We start from the raw sequence: 13886 nt of genomic DNA, 5'->3' as shown, positions 1-13886 counted from the left end.
ACATTGCAACTGAATTTCAAATGTAATACTTGGAGATTCATGTTGGACCAAACTGCCATTCTCACTTAACTTCCCTGGCCACAACTGGAATTTTGGGTGCACCGACCCGCACAAACCCTTACATGATCATTTCTTGGTTCAGAGGGTTATCCACAGCACTAGAATATGATGGGTATGGAATGGAGAAGAGGTAGATTAGCTTTTTTGGGTGGGGGCAAATAAGCAGCTTAATTTTCCATGATGGGCAAGAGATCTTTTCAATCAAGAGGTAGCAAAACAAGATGATAGATGGTTAAGGGACAACCACAAAATGTTGATTTTATTCACAGATCAAGTTACGTTACCAAAAGAGCAGAGAACATGAGCAGCAATGAAAAAACTATTCTTCCAAGCAGGATTCTTCAATACACTTTGGCTTCAGCTATTGAGGTAGATAGGTTCTCCGTTGGAGTGGGTGATAGCCTGGGTCATTTATTCTAGTATGAGACTAGGTTCCTTTTTTCTGTAAGGAAAGAAAATGTTTACTACGGGGACTGTTGTGTGAGAAAAAAAAAATAAACACATACATTTTTCTTAGCTAAGGCCATTGATTCTAGTTTGTGAAGTTTAGCTTTATATTGTTTCTAGCAGCTAGGCCTGCCAGGAGTACTAGAAAAAGCTTTAAGTCAGAGATGGAAGATTGGCCCTTGGCAGGTATTTTGTTATTCCTAGTGTGTCAGTATTTTACCAATATACAGTTCTTTAAAAAAAAAAAAAATGTTGTTTTTTTGATAAAGGGAAACTATAGGCAATGAAATAACTTTAGCTTAACCCCTTAAGGACCAAACTTCTGGAATAAAAGGGAATCATGACATGTCACACATGTCATATGTCCTTAAGGGGTTAAATAAGCTATTTTAGTGTGCAGCTCATGCCCCTGCAGTCTCACTGCTCAATTGTGTAACATTTAGGAGTTAAATCACTTTTGTTTCTGTCAAGGCAGCCCTAGCCACTTATCCCCTGGCTGTAACTGACACAGCCTGTAAAAAAAAAAAATCAATTTTCAATGAGATGTTAACTTGCTTTAGAAATGTTTATCTCCTGGTCTGTAAACTGAACTTTAATCACAAAAAGGAAGCTCCTGCAGTGTATAGAAGGCTATCAATGCATTGTAAATATATATTATGTAACAAGAAAAAAAATTACACCACCACCAATGTTATGTACTAATCCCAAGGCAAAATTGAATTAGGGTAAGGGTTATTTTTTTCAATCCAGCAAAAGCAGTAGTGCCCTGACTTCTTACAGTTAGAACATCTCTTCCTTTGCTATGAGAACTACTGACAACTCAATCACTGCTGATTCCATCACCACTGCTACCACCATTACTATTATTAGCATTCATCCTCAGGACAGTAAGTGCTAGGTTCCATAAATACATGGAACTCGATCCAAAGGCAAAACATGAGGATCCCTACTTTAACAAAGATGTGAGGAAATGTCATGGATTACTTATTCCTCTCTGTTATGTATCTATCTATCTATCTATCTATCTATCTATCTATCTATATATATATCCATGAACAGTGTGCACATGCTCTCCAGGATATCTGCACAGCCAAGCATCAAAGTTATTTTCCATAGCACACCCCTGTCAGTTGGGGAGGGAGGAGGCACTTCTGTCTTACTAGCCTTGCAGAGTTAATGATCTTTCTTTTTAGATGTCATCTGAACTGAGAAGCAACTTCCTGATGTGAATTTAAAGATAAAAAAATATGAGATCCTCATGAGATCCAGGAAAACAAAGTCCAATGTCTGTGGCTCCAGCCCCCAAAGCAAGGCCTATGAGTGGGACTAGCAGCATGTCTGTTATGTCTGATTCAACACTAAGTAGGCAGTTGCTTTCCCCCCAATCCTTTTTTATGCTGCAGTACTGACATTGCAGCTACTACTACCACAGCTAGTTCAAACATTATACATTCTTATTGCCCACCACCAGAAGCAACTAAGGGAGGGTTCAGCATAGTCTATTTTGTGGAGGTCATCAGAGCCACTCTTTAGTGAAGACTTAGCATAGTACCAAAGTACTGTCACCAATGCCTTGTGATGGTGACTGGGTGATGAAACATTAGATGATAATGCGATTTCCCTCACCACTGCAGATGTTGCACTTTTATCTCTGTCTCATGAGTTACTTAACTATGTGTCTGATGAGCCAGGTGAATTAGAAAAGAAGAGTCTGGAAAGGTCACACATCAACCCAGTATTTTCATTAGTAGCAAGTGTACACTTGCCTCCTACATCTTATCCACCATCTCCAAGTTCATTTGTATCTGCTGTAGAATTGTGTGATCCAGTGGAGACAGTTGTGACATCAGTTGCACCTGATACCACCGTAAAAAGTAGCTCACTCACTGTCAATGTTACCATCACCACCACCGCCACTACCACCATCATCAATACCACCTCCATCAACATTTTCAGTAGCATTAAATAACCAATGCTTCTATGCAGGTTAGTGTTGCACTGCCACTGATGAAAAGCCAGCCGCACCTTCACCAGACATAATGCAAAGGTAAGAGGTCACTGTATTGCACTAATAAAGGTATAAAGCAGAACAAGAGAGTTCTATGACAGTCAGCAGGTACATTGGTCTGATTCTGCACAGATGTCACAACATACCAGCAGCACTACCTCCTATACTACTACTACCACCACCCGTATGTAGAGCAGGGGAAATGATTAGGATAGTGACAGTAGTCAACAGTGGAAAGTGGACAGAAAAAGTCACACCCCTCATCACCTCCTAGTGAATTTAAAAAAAGAAGAAAAATAAAAATAATGTCATCTACCTTAATTGCTATTGCTAGTGCCACTTACACCCACTTTGATTCACTGACTTAAAATTGTTTCACTGATTTGTGATTATTGTATTTTTTTATTTCTAGTAAAAGGCAGATTATTTAACTTGCACTGCAGTGTCCTTATGTGCCACCTCTTAAATGGCAAGCTTCTTTCCGAAGTAATATATACAGTGTGTAGCTGCAGTTTACTGAGCCAGACCTATACTGAATGTAAGGCTGTTTTTTGTTTTGTTGTTTTTTCAATCTATTTTTTTATTGAGGTTTATTGCATAGTACAAAATGATGCAGATGTATAGCATAAACGTGTATATGAGGTACAAGACATTGTGACACATTGAATACGATACACCTCATTTATAGGTAAGGACACAAGAGATATAGGAACAATAGCAGGCTTGCACTTGCTAGGGTAGGCACGGGAATGGAAGGATGTATAAGACAAGTTAGGTCTGGTGTCAGGCTGTTTTTTTAACTGTGTCTTTAAGATAAACTATTAATGTATATCAGCTGTAGCATCAACCATATGAAAGTGCATTTGTGCTAATGTGCAACAAACAAAAGTGCATTACATAAAGTGACATATACTTAAACTTCTATTAAAGTGCAATGTGCCCAATTCAAACCTCTGATGTGCAACATTGCAAATTCAAAAAATTATAAAGTGCAACTTATATTGTTCAAATATATAATATAGCACTTTACATATATAGATATATTTCTCCCATATATTAAGGTGATATGCTTGCAGACAATTTACACATATAACATGTAAGATGAAACAGGGAATCAGGTACTCTTCCGGGGGTGGGGCTTCCAACTAGCGTGATGACGCGCTTCTCCGACACCTCAACTTCCTCAGATCTGCCCATAGTGTGCTTCAAGTCTCTATTTAAACCCAACAGGGGGCGTGCACTGTCCAAATAGTCAAATAATATATTAATGAAATATAAAACTGTTGAATAAGCATACACATGACATTATCTATGGAAGCGTACACCAAGATATACTGCAGTAGTAGTATTCCGTACTAAAAGGAAAGAATAAGAGGGGAACATGTGAAAAACACGAAAACATTAATCATCAAGCCCAATTATAAATATTAAACCTTAGACAAAATACTAATGTGTATCAGCCACAGTATCAACCATATGAAAGCACACGTGCTAATGTGCTACAAACAAAAATGCATTACATAAAGTGACCTAGTTAAACACAACAGGGGGTTGTTTTATAAAGCAATTATAGTGAAAAAAAATGTTAGTGCTATAATTACTTGCTTTACTCTGTATATATGTTTTTTTTAATGGTTTGGTAGAAAAAAGACCACTATTGATCAATATATAATAAAAAGAGTATTAATGAAGATCCTATCAAACCAATTTCTTGGTTAAATTATATGTTTAGGTACACTATTTCTCCAATGTCTTGGAAAATGAGAGCTGTAGAATGTATTTGTGTGGGATGAGCTGGATAATAATATAGTCAGCATTTAGTCTCACTATGCATGCACCATTACTTAAATTCCATACATTACATCTGAAATTCAGTTTACATCGCACTCCCTTCTCTTCCTCGGCTTGTGGATCATTAATTATTATAGAATCTGAATTCTATCATTACTTTTCACAGTTGAGAAATAAATGCAGTGGTTGCTTTTGGCAAATGGAAACAAACAATACAAATATAACTTAAAAAAATTGTAAAAACAAAAGTTCAATATTTTTTGCGTCTTTGTAGGGCTGGGAAATCTATCCATTATTATTGGTTGCTTGTCTTTTCATAATTCCACTCCTCTTTTGAAAGTACAAAAAGTCTCATAATATCATCCAAAGTTCTAAGTATTCTCACAAATCTTTAACCACCCTTATTGCAAATCTGAAACACAGAAAACAAGTTCCAGTACTCCTGTTCAATTGAGTTCTCCTTTTAATCGATTTGCATGTGTACCAATATGCTTCAGTCTTCTACATTTCTCCCTTTTACATGCTTTAACTTATATAACTTGGCAATAATGTCTCCTAATTAGGTTAGAATGACAAAAATGACCCGTTGAATCATTACCCCTTCCTTGCAGAAGTTTGTCTGTAGAAGTTGTAGTGGGTTCAGTTTCCACCATAAGCTTGTTTTAACACTGCATATTTACATAGCTTGCATGAATTATCATGAATTATCTTGCAATATTCATAACAATTGTCTATGTTCTACAGCATGAGTAGGTAACATTTTGGACTACACCTCCCCTGATACTATGCCAACATTATGGCTGTAACAGCATTATGGGTGATGTAGGCCAGAATGTCTACCCTTGTTCTACATCAAGCTTGACAAAAGAAATTACATATGGTTAATTTGACATTTCAAAAGAAACCTTCTTCCCATTATAGATTCAAAGTAAGATACCTGGGTTTGTGTATTGGAGAATTCCCCTATAGAGAATATAACTGACATATGAACATCCTAGTGGTATGCCAGCATCCTTTTCATACACTCCATCATCCCAGTTGACTAAACATTTGGTTACAAATGGCATTTTGTCCGAATTTGGGCCAAAGGGTGATAATTCTAATTCCAATTAATAAATAAATATATAAAATATAGATTGTTTTTTTATGCTGCAAGATAGGTTATTCATAATTCATCAGTGGTCCTAGCACCTTGCAAGTTTTGTGGAATCATTTAGACTTTCTTACACCTTACAACAATACTTTTTTAGATAAGTATACCTGTGGGAGATATCCATGCTAAAAATTCAAAACCTTATTGTGATCGACCACTGTGACGAGTTAGACCATAAACTAACACATATTGTTTTTAATTATATCACAGAAACGATCATCCACAGTAAGACAGTAGCACAGAGCAATGCTAGTTTTAAACATGCTTCTTTCAGAGAAAAAAAAAATCCCATTGTGAAGCAATTGATTTAGTCAATGTTTAACTTATTAACATTCTGATGCAGTTTTTTTCTTATAATAGTTATTTTCTTCTGTATGTCATGGTGAATTGGAAAGTTCCTACAAGCATACTAAAACACGTTGCCTAGTGAAATTTACCAGTAACATGGTGCTGATCAGTTGTGAATGAATAAATGGCATCAAGTAAGTAGAAAGGGATATATTCAGAAATTAGTACTGTGATTAAACCTGGAAAATTAAATTTGATGCTACAATATATGTTGCATGGAGATAATATATATTTTAAACACCCAAAAAATTGACAATAAAAAAATTAAGGACCGACCCAACCATTGTAGCAGTAAACATATCTACAGATACACTTAACAAGTATTCTTTCTATTTGCTGCATGATACAAATCAGAGGATACACTATATTTAGTTAAAATGAAAATGGCTATCTTGAGAGCAAGTATTCTAATTGTATTACTGCAACCACAAATTTATACTGCGAGAAAATCAGTAAGCAAGAAAATTGTTTGAATTAAATATACTGTAAACTTCAGCTTTTTATTTATGTGATGGGACACAGAAGATATCCAATGTACCCATTATGAAATATTTTGAAATATCTAAAAAAAAATTAGCAAACCTATAAATTACCTTAGGAGGCTTGATCTTCTGAAACTTGCTAGCACAATGCTAAAAAATATACCTTCCTATTTATATTGACTTAAAAGCACATGTATAATCTATATTGTCAATGAGCAATAACAATTAGCTCATACTTTTGTTGCTATACAAATCAGTTACAGAACATTAATATTTTGAAGCATTACTTTATTGTACTTAACATATCTACTATAAATATTAATAATATAAATAAAATAAAAATCAATACACAGTATGAGAAAATCAACAATACAGGCATGAATGTTGGGTATCTTTTCAAGTATCATATATAATACAAAAAAAATATGAATAAATCAAAGTATTACATATAAATAATTAACATTACCCCCTTAACCCCTTCCTGACATTAGGACATTTCATGCCATCCCATAGAGAGTGGACTTTAATGCCTTTAGGATGGCGTGGGGTGCCCTGCAGTTTTGGTGTAAGTATTTTTAACTCCCTGCTCACACCAGGAGACCCTCTGTCAGCTGAGGAAATTGTTAGTGGCCCCAGATTCAGGCTCTGTGCTACCATAAAGCGGCACAGGCAGCTGCGTTAGAGTGCACCGGCACAGAGGTTGAAGTGTTTGGGTGTCCCGCACAGAGGGAAGTGTACAGCACTCCTCTACTGCCAGTCACTTCATGTAGCATGGCCAAGCTCCAGCACCTGTGTCCAGCCTCTGACTCTGGCGCATGCTGAAGGCTGTGTGGAGGGGGTGGTATTGTGCCTAATCATTACATTCATGAAGCCCCAATATCCAATAAAAAGTAATCAATATCTAATAAGGTTTAAAGCAATATTGGCGGGCTCACAACCCAGTTCGGGATGAGTATCTTTAACAATAGGAAAGAGACCAAGTAGAATATAAGAATTCACATCACATTTTATTGTCCATAAAGGGACCCAATACAATATAAGTTGTACTCTCATCTAGGTATTGCATGCATTCACATCAAACAGCTTAAGTATCTAGATATCTGCTTAAGTATACATAACCATTATAGAAGCTTGGTTTTCACTCCGCTGCACCCGACTGGGAGAACTCTGGCAATCAGGCTTGGAGGGACCCTCTCAACTGGGAACAGCAGAACCAGCAACACGTGTCCGTATTACAGGTGGGTAGTTCTCCAAGCGAGTGCCAAGTTTCACTGTCTTTTATACCTTTTTCAAAAGAATGGGCAGTCTGTACTTTTCCACCAAGTTTCTTATCAGTGCAGCCCAGCAAAGACCTGTCACGAGCACTGGATGGGACTGACAACTGTCCAGGCTGTTCAGGATCACCAAAGATGCCATGTCATGTCTGTGCGGTTAGCTTATCTCTTATCGATAGCCTAGCACTATACTATTTTCGTGATAGTACACATGCAGCCCCTCGATGTCGAGTCATGCTGATGCTGTGTTTTCATACTGAATTATTAACTAAGATGTCCAGGCCTGTGTCTAGGGGCACTGCCTGTATGTGCTAGCACCATCTTGTCTATCTACTTATATTAATATAAGGTTTGCTCAGGAGTGATCAATTCCCAATATTATTACTTCAGGTGGGGATATGAATCACGTCATATCCCTGCTCCCTGTGTAGCACACTGCATGTCTATCACCTAGTGATATGTCTGGGCTACTCAACTGGAACTCCAGAGATCAGAGCCAGACAGCATGCTTCCCAGGGTCCTGATTGCACATGGCTCAGATATAAGTACATAATTGTGACTTCATGTATGATTGACTGTGTCTCTATTTCTGTGTATGTATGTCTATGTATGTCGGTCTGTATGTCTTTGTATGCCTGTATCTGTATGACTATATGACTGTCCATGTATAACTCTGTATGACTATATATCTTTGCATGCATGTCTCTGTATGTCTGTGCATGTATGGCTCTGTATGTCTGTATGCCTGTATGACTGTGTCTGTATGTCTTTGTCTGCCTGCATCTGTATGTCTCTGCATGACTGCATCTATGTCCTTGTCTGAATGTCTCTGTATGATTGTATATCTATGTCTCTGTATGACAGTCTGTATGTCTGTTTGACTGTATGTCTGTGTTTGTATGATAGTGATATCTGTAGATAGTATGACTGTGCGCCTTTATATCTGTGCCTTTTATGACTGTGTGTCTGTGTGGTTGTGTCTGTATGTTTTGTGTCTTTGTGCAAGTATGTAATGTTGCCTGTATATCTGTTTGTATGGCTTGGGAGGTAAGAGACACAGAAAGTGATATGGGGGAGGGAAACATAAAACAAAGTGAGGGAAACACACAAAGGGGCTGGGGAAGAGACAAAGAGATACAAAAAGGAGCTGGGGAAGAGACACACACAAAGGGGCTGGGGGGAGAAAGATACATTTTTGGGTGGACGGAGGGGCAAGGACAAAACGCATCTTTGCCTGTGCAGCCAAAAATCCATGCACCGGCCCTGCCAAGACTGACTTTTGCTCACTATGCAGCATTGGAAGTCAGCACTGCTTACAGCCCTTTTACCATTCATAAAACAGTGGCAGAGAGATCACGCAGTGTTTCTAGAATGCAGGATTATTAAAGGAGACTGAATAGAATAGACCAAGAGAGTGTTTTTCTGCTTGTCCACAGCTGATTGTGATCATGATGGGCTTTGGCATCTTCCCATGACTGATCACAATGTAATCAGTAAGTTCCATTTATAATTACATTGAATGTAATTCTGAAACAGCCAGTAAATGATTGCTCATTATCCACTGTTTTAACTAGGTAACCCATCTTCTGATATCAGAATTGATATTAGCAGTGGGTTTCATCAAGCTTATGGTTGGGGTTCGTTGTGGCATTATGAATAGCATTAGATTTAGATTTAGGGGCAAGGATAGGGTTAGAGTTAGCTTTAGGATTAGGGTAAGGTTTGCGTTATTGCTGGCTTTAGGGCAATCATGTTTTAGGGTTAGGGATAGAGTGAGGTTAAGGGTAAAATTAGGGTAGGTATATGATTATAGTTAGTGTAAGCATTCGGTAAGGGGTATGGTTGGTACAGAGTTAGTGTGGGGGTTGGTATAGGTTTTAGCATTAACTATTAAAATGAATATAGATCCTAGACATATTGTAATTCAACAATCAAGACTGAGATATTAATCTTCATTTAAATTATTTTTATATAATTGAAACACAATTCTTTTTTTCCCCGCATTTTAAACATTTTATTCATATGTAATCTTGTTAGTTATACATATAGGGTATTAAATCAACCTATTTCTGTCCATTAAAGGACCACTATAGTGCCAGGGAAACAAACACGTTTTCCTGGCACTATAGTGCCATGAGGGTGCCCCCATCCTCATGGCCCCCCTCCCGCTGGGCTGAAGCTGGAGGAAGGGGTTAAACACTTACCTTTCTCCAGCACCGGGCTCCCTTGGCACTGGGGATTCTCCTCCTCCTTTGGACGTCATCGGCTGAATGTGCATGCGCAGCAAGAGCCGCGCGCGCATTCAGTCAGTCCATATGAAAGCATTCTCAATGCCCTCCTATAGATGCTGGCATCTTCTCACTGTGAAAATCACAGTGAGAAGCGCGGAAGCGCCTCTAGCGGCTGTCAATGAGAGAGCCACTAGAGGCTGGAATAACCCATATGTAAACATAGCAGTTTCTTCGAAACTGCTATGTTTACAGCAGGCAGGGTTAATCCTAGATGGACCTGGCACCCAGACCACTTCATTAAGCTGAAGTGGTCTGGGTGCCTATAGTGGTCCTTTAACCCCTTAAGGACACATGACATGTATGACATGTCATGATTCCCTTTTATTCCAGAAGTTTGGTCGTTAAGGGGTTAAATATAGAATGTGTATGTGACACTTAAAGAGAAACCTTTACATTGTAGTGGAACAAGCACATAGCACAAATTCTAGATCTTGCTTTGGTTCAGAACTGAATTAATCGTTAAGGGATTAAGGACACGGCTTTAGTTTACTTGGTTTGTATATAAGGACAGTCATTTTGGTATCTCATTCATTGTACCAAAACTGAAAAAAAAATAACTATAAAAACAAAAATGATTTACAGAATTCATCTGAAGAAATGTAGTTCCAAATAAATTCATTTTTGTCCTGATTTACAGAGTACATTATATGTCTAGGATGTCAGTTTATTTTTTGTAGTTACAGTTGACAAATACATGGATTCAATTCAGTGCTATTGTGTACCAATTTTGTACCAATGAATATAGATCCTAGACATATTGTAATTCAACAATCAAGACTGAGATATTAATCTTCATTTAAATTATTTTTATATAATTGAAACACAATTCTTTTTTTCCCCGCATTTTAAACATTTTATTCACATGTAATCTTGTTAGTTATACATATAGGGTATTAAATCAACCTATTTCTGTCCATTAAAGGACCACTATAGTGCCAGGGAAACAAACACGTTTTCCTGGCACTATAGTGCCATGAGGGTGCCCCCATCCTCATGGCCCCCCTCCCGCTGGGCTGAAGCTGGAGGAAGGGGTTAAACACTTACCTTTCTCCAGCACCGGGCTCCCTTGGCACTGGGGATTCTCCTCCTCCTTTGGACGTCATCGGCTGAATGTGCATGCGCAGCAAGAGCCGCGCGCGCATTCAGTCAGTCCATATGAAAGCATTCTCAATGCCCTCCTATAGATGCTGGCATCTTCTCACTGTGAAAATCACAGTGAGAAGCGCGGAAGCGCCTCTAGCGGCTGTCAATGAGAGAGCCACTAGAGGCTGGAATAACCCATATGTAAACATAGGAGTTTCTTCGAAACTGCTATGTTTACAGCAGGCAGGGTTAATCCTAGATGGACCTGGCACCCAGACCACTTCATTAAGCTGAAGTGGTCTGGGTGCCTATAGTGGTCCTTTAACCCCTTAAGGACACATGACATGTATGACATGTCATGATTCCCTTTTATTCCAGAAGTTTGGTCGTTAAGGGGTTAAATATAGAATGTGTATGTGACACTTAAAGAGAAACCTTTACATTGTAGTGGAACAAGCACATAGCACAAATTCTAGATCTTGCTTTGGTTCAGAACTGAATTAATCGTTAAGGGATTAAGGACACGGCTTTAGTTTACTTGGTTTGTATATAAGGACAGTCATTTTGGTATCTCATTCATTGTACCAAAACTGAAAAAAAAATAACTATAAAAACAAAAATGATTTACAGAATTCATCTGAAGAAATGTAGTTCCAAATAAATTCATTTTTGTCCTGATTTACAGAGTACATTATATGTCTAGGATGTCAGTTTATTTTTTGTAGTTACAGTTGACAAATACATGGATTCAATTCAGTGCTATTGTGTACCAATTTTGTACCAATGAATATAGATCCTAGACATATTGTAATTCAACAATCAAGACTGAGATATTAATCTTCATTTAAATTATTTTTATATAATTGAAACACAATTCTTTTTTCCCCCGCATTTTAAACATTTTATTCACATGTAATCTTGTTAGTTATACATATAGGGTATTAAATCAACCTATTTCTGTCCATTAAAGGACCACTATAGTGCCAGGGAAACAAACACGTTTTCCTGGCACTATAGTGCCATGAGGGTGCCCCCATCCTCATGGCCCCCCTCCCGCTGGGCTGAAGCTGGAGGAAGGGGTTAAACACTTACCTTTCTCCAGCACCGGGCTCCCTTGGCACTGGGGATTCTCCTCCTCCTTTGGACGTCATCGGCTGAATGTGCATGCGCAGCAAGAGCCGCGCGCGCATTCAGTCAGTCCATATGAAAGCATTCTCAATGCCCTCCTATAGATGCCGGCATCTTCTCACTGTGAAAATCACAGTGAGAAGCGCGGAAGCGCCTCTAGCGGCTGTCAATGAGAGAGCCACTAGAGGCTGGAATAACCCATATGGAGGCAGGGTTAATCCTAGATGGACCTGGCACCCAGACCACTTCATTAAGCTGAAGTGGTCTGGGTGCCTATAGTGGTCCTTTAACCCCTTAAGGACACATGACATGTATGACATGTCATGATTCCCTTTTATTCCAGAAGTTTGGTCGTTAAGGGGTTAAATATAGAATGTGTATGTGACACTTAAAGAGAAACCTTTACATTGTAGTGGAACAAGCACATAGCACAAATTCTAGATCTTGCTTTGGTTCAGAACTGAATTAATCGTTAAGGGATTAAGGACACGGCTTTAGTTTACTTGGTTTGTATATAAGGACAGTCATTTTGGTATCTCATTCATTGTACCAAAACAGAAAAAAAAATAACTATAAAAACAAAAATGATTTACAGAATTCATCTGAAGAAATGTAGTTCCAAATAAATTCATTTTTGTCCTGATTTACAGAGTACATTATATGTCTAGGATGTCAGTTTTTTTTTTTGTAGTTACAGTTGACAAATACATGGATTCAATTCAGTGCTATTGTGTACCAATTTTAGAGTTTGGTATGTTTATTCTTATCAATAGTTTTGCAACTTTGACAAAGAAAATAATAACAATTATTATTATCATTAACATAAATGAATGAGCACTCATTAGGAAAAAAATAAAATAACAAACAAAAAATGTTTATTCTCTAAGTTTTTACCCATTGCATAAGAAATAGACTGTTTTTACATAGCCATATTACTGCCAATCTTTGTTGAAACTGTTGTAAACGTGTGTTTGTGTTTTATTACAGATCTGGAATTCAGACCAGATTTCTATTAGGTTGAGCACCACATCCATCCACTATAGATGTTGTTTAGAGGTAACCACAGGAAAGCATAAATTGTGGAGTCTCTGGAAGCCGTTTAAGCAGTAAGTGTTGCAAGTTAGTATGCTAATTTCCCATGTTAAAATTAGCGTAGGACCCACCGGTATTGGGGTACTGTGAATTAGTGGTTGGCTTAACACAATCTGGCCATATGGTGTAACTGAATCCCCATATTTGTTTGCTAGGATAAGTGATTTTAAGTAGTCTTGTAAAATTTAAAGTGTATTTTGTTATTTGTGGGTGCACTCCTCCTTAAACTGTATTGTTTCATTACATATAACAAGTAGTTTATTTTTATTTTTTTATTTTGTAAACCTGATTTGTGCTATTAATCTAGAAAATCTCAAATTGTGTTCAGCTACACAATGTCAGCTATGTATTCTAGCAGTTTGATTGTTCATATTAGTCAAAAGGATAAAAAAGGATCAGCTCTAATACACCAACCTAAAAGATAAAACAGGGGATAAAGGTAGCGCCAGAAATTATAGAAAAAAAACAGAGGTGTGTTATAACAAATATAAGTCCAAGTGTGAATCCAAATGTAAAAACTTGCTGTAAGATAAAACCTCAAAGAGTCAGGGTAGTTCCTCTGGAATGGGGTCAGATCAGAGTATTCTTGGCAGCCATATATGCAACAGAAAGAGAAAACAAAACTAATGGCGCAGAAAATCCCAGAATAACATAGATAGAGCTCAACCTAGCTCTAGTCTGAATGGCGTACAGTGGTACAATCTACACTTATAGGATGGTGTAGGTAGG

Source organism: Pelobates fuscus, chromosome 10 (genome assembly GCF_036172605.1).
Source record: "Pelobates fuscus isolate aPelFus1 chromosome 10, aPelFus1.pri, whole genome shotgun sequence".
NCBI lineage: Eukaryota > Metazoa > Chordata > Amphibia > Anura > Pelobatidae > Pelobates > Pelobates fuscus.
Note: the sequence above shows the minus strand (reverse complement) of the source record.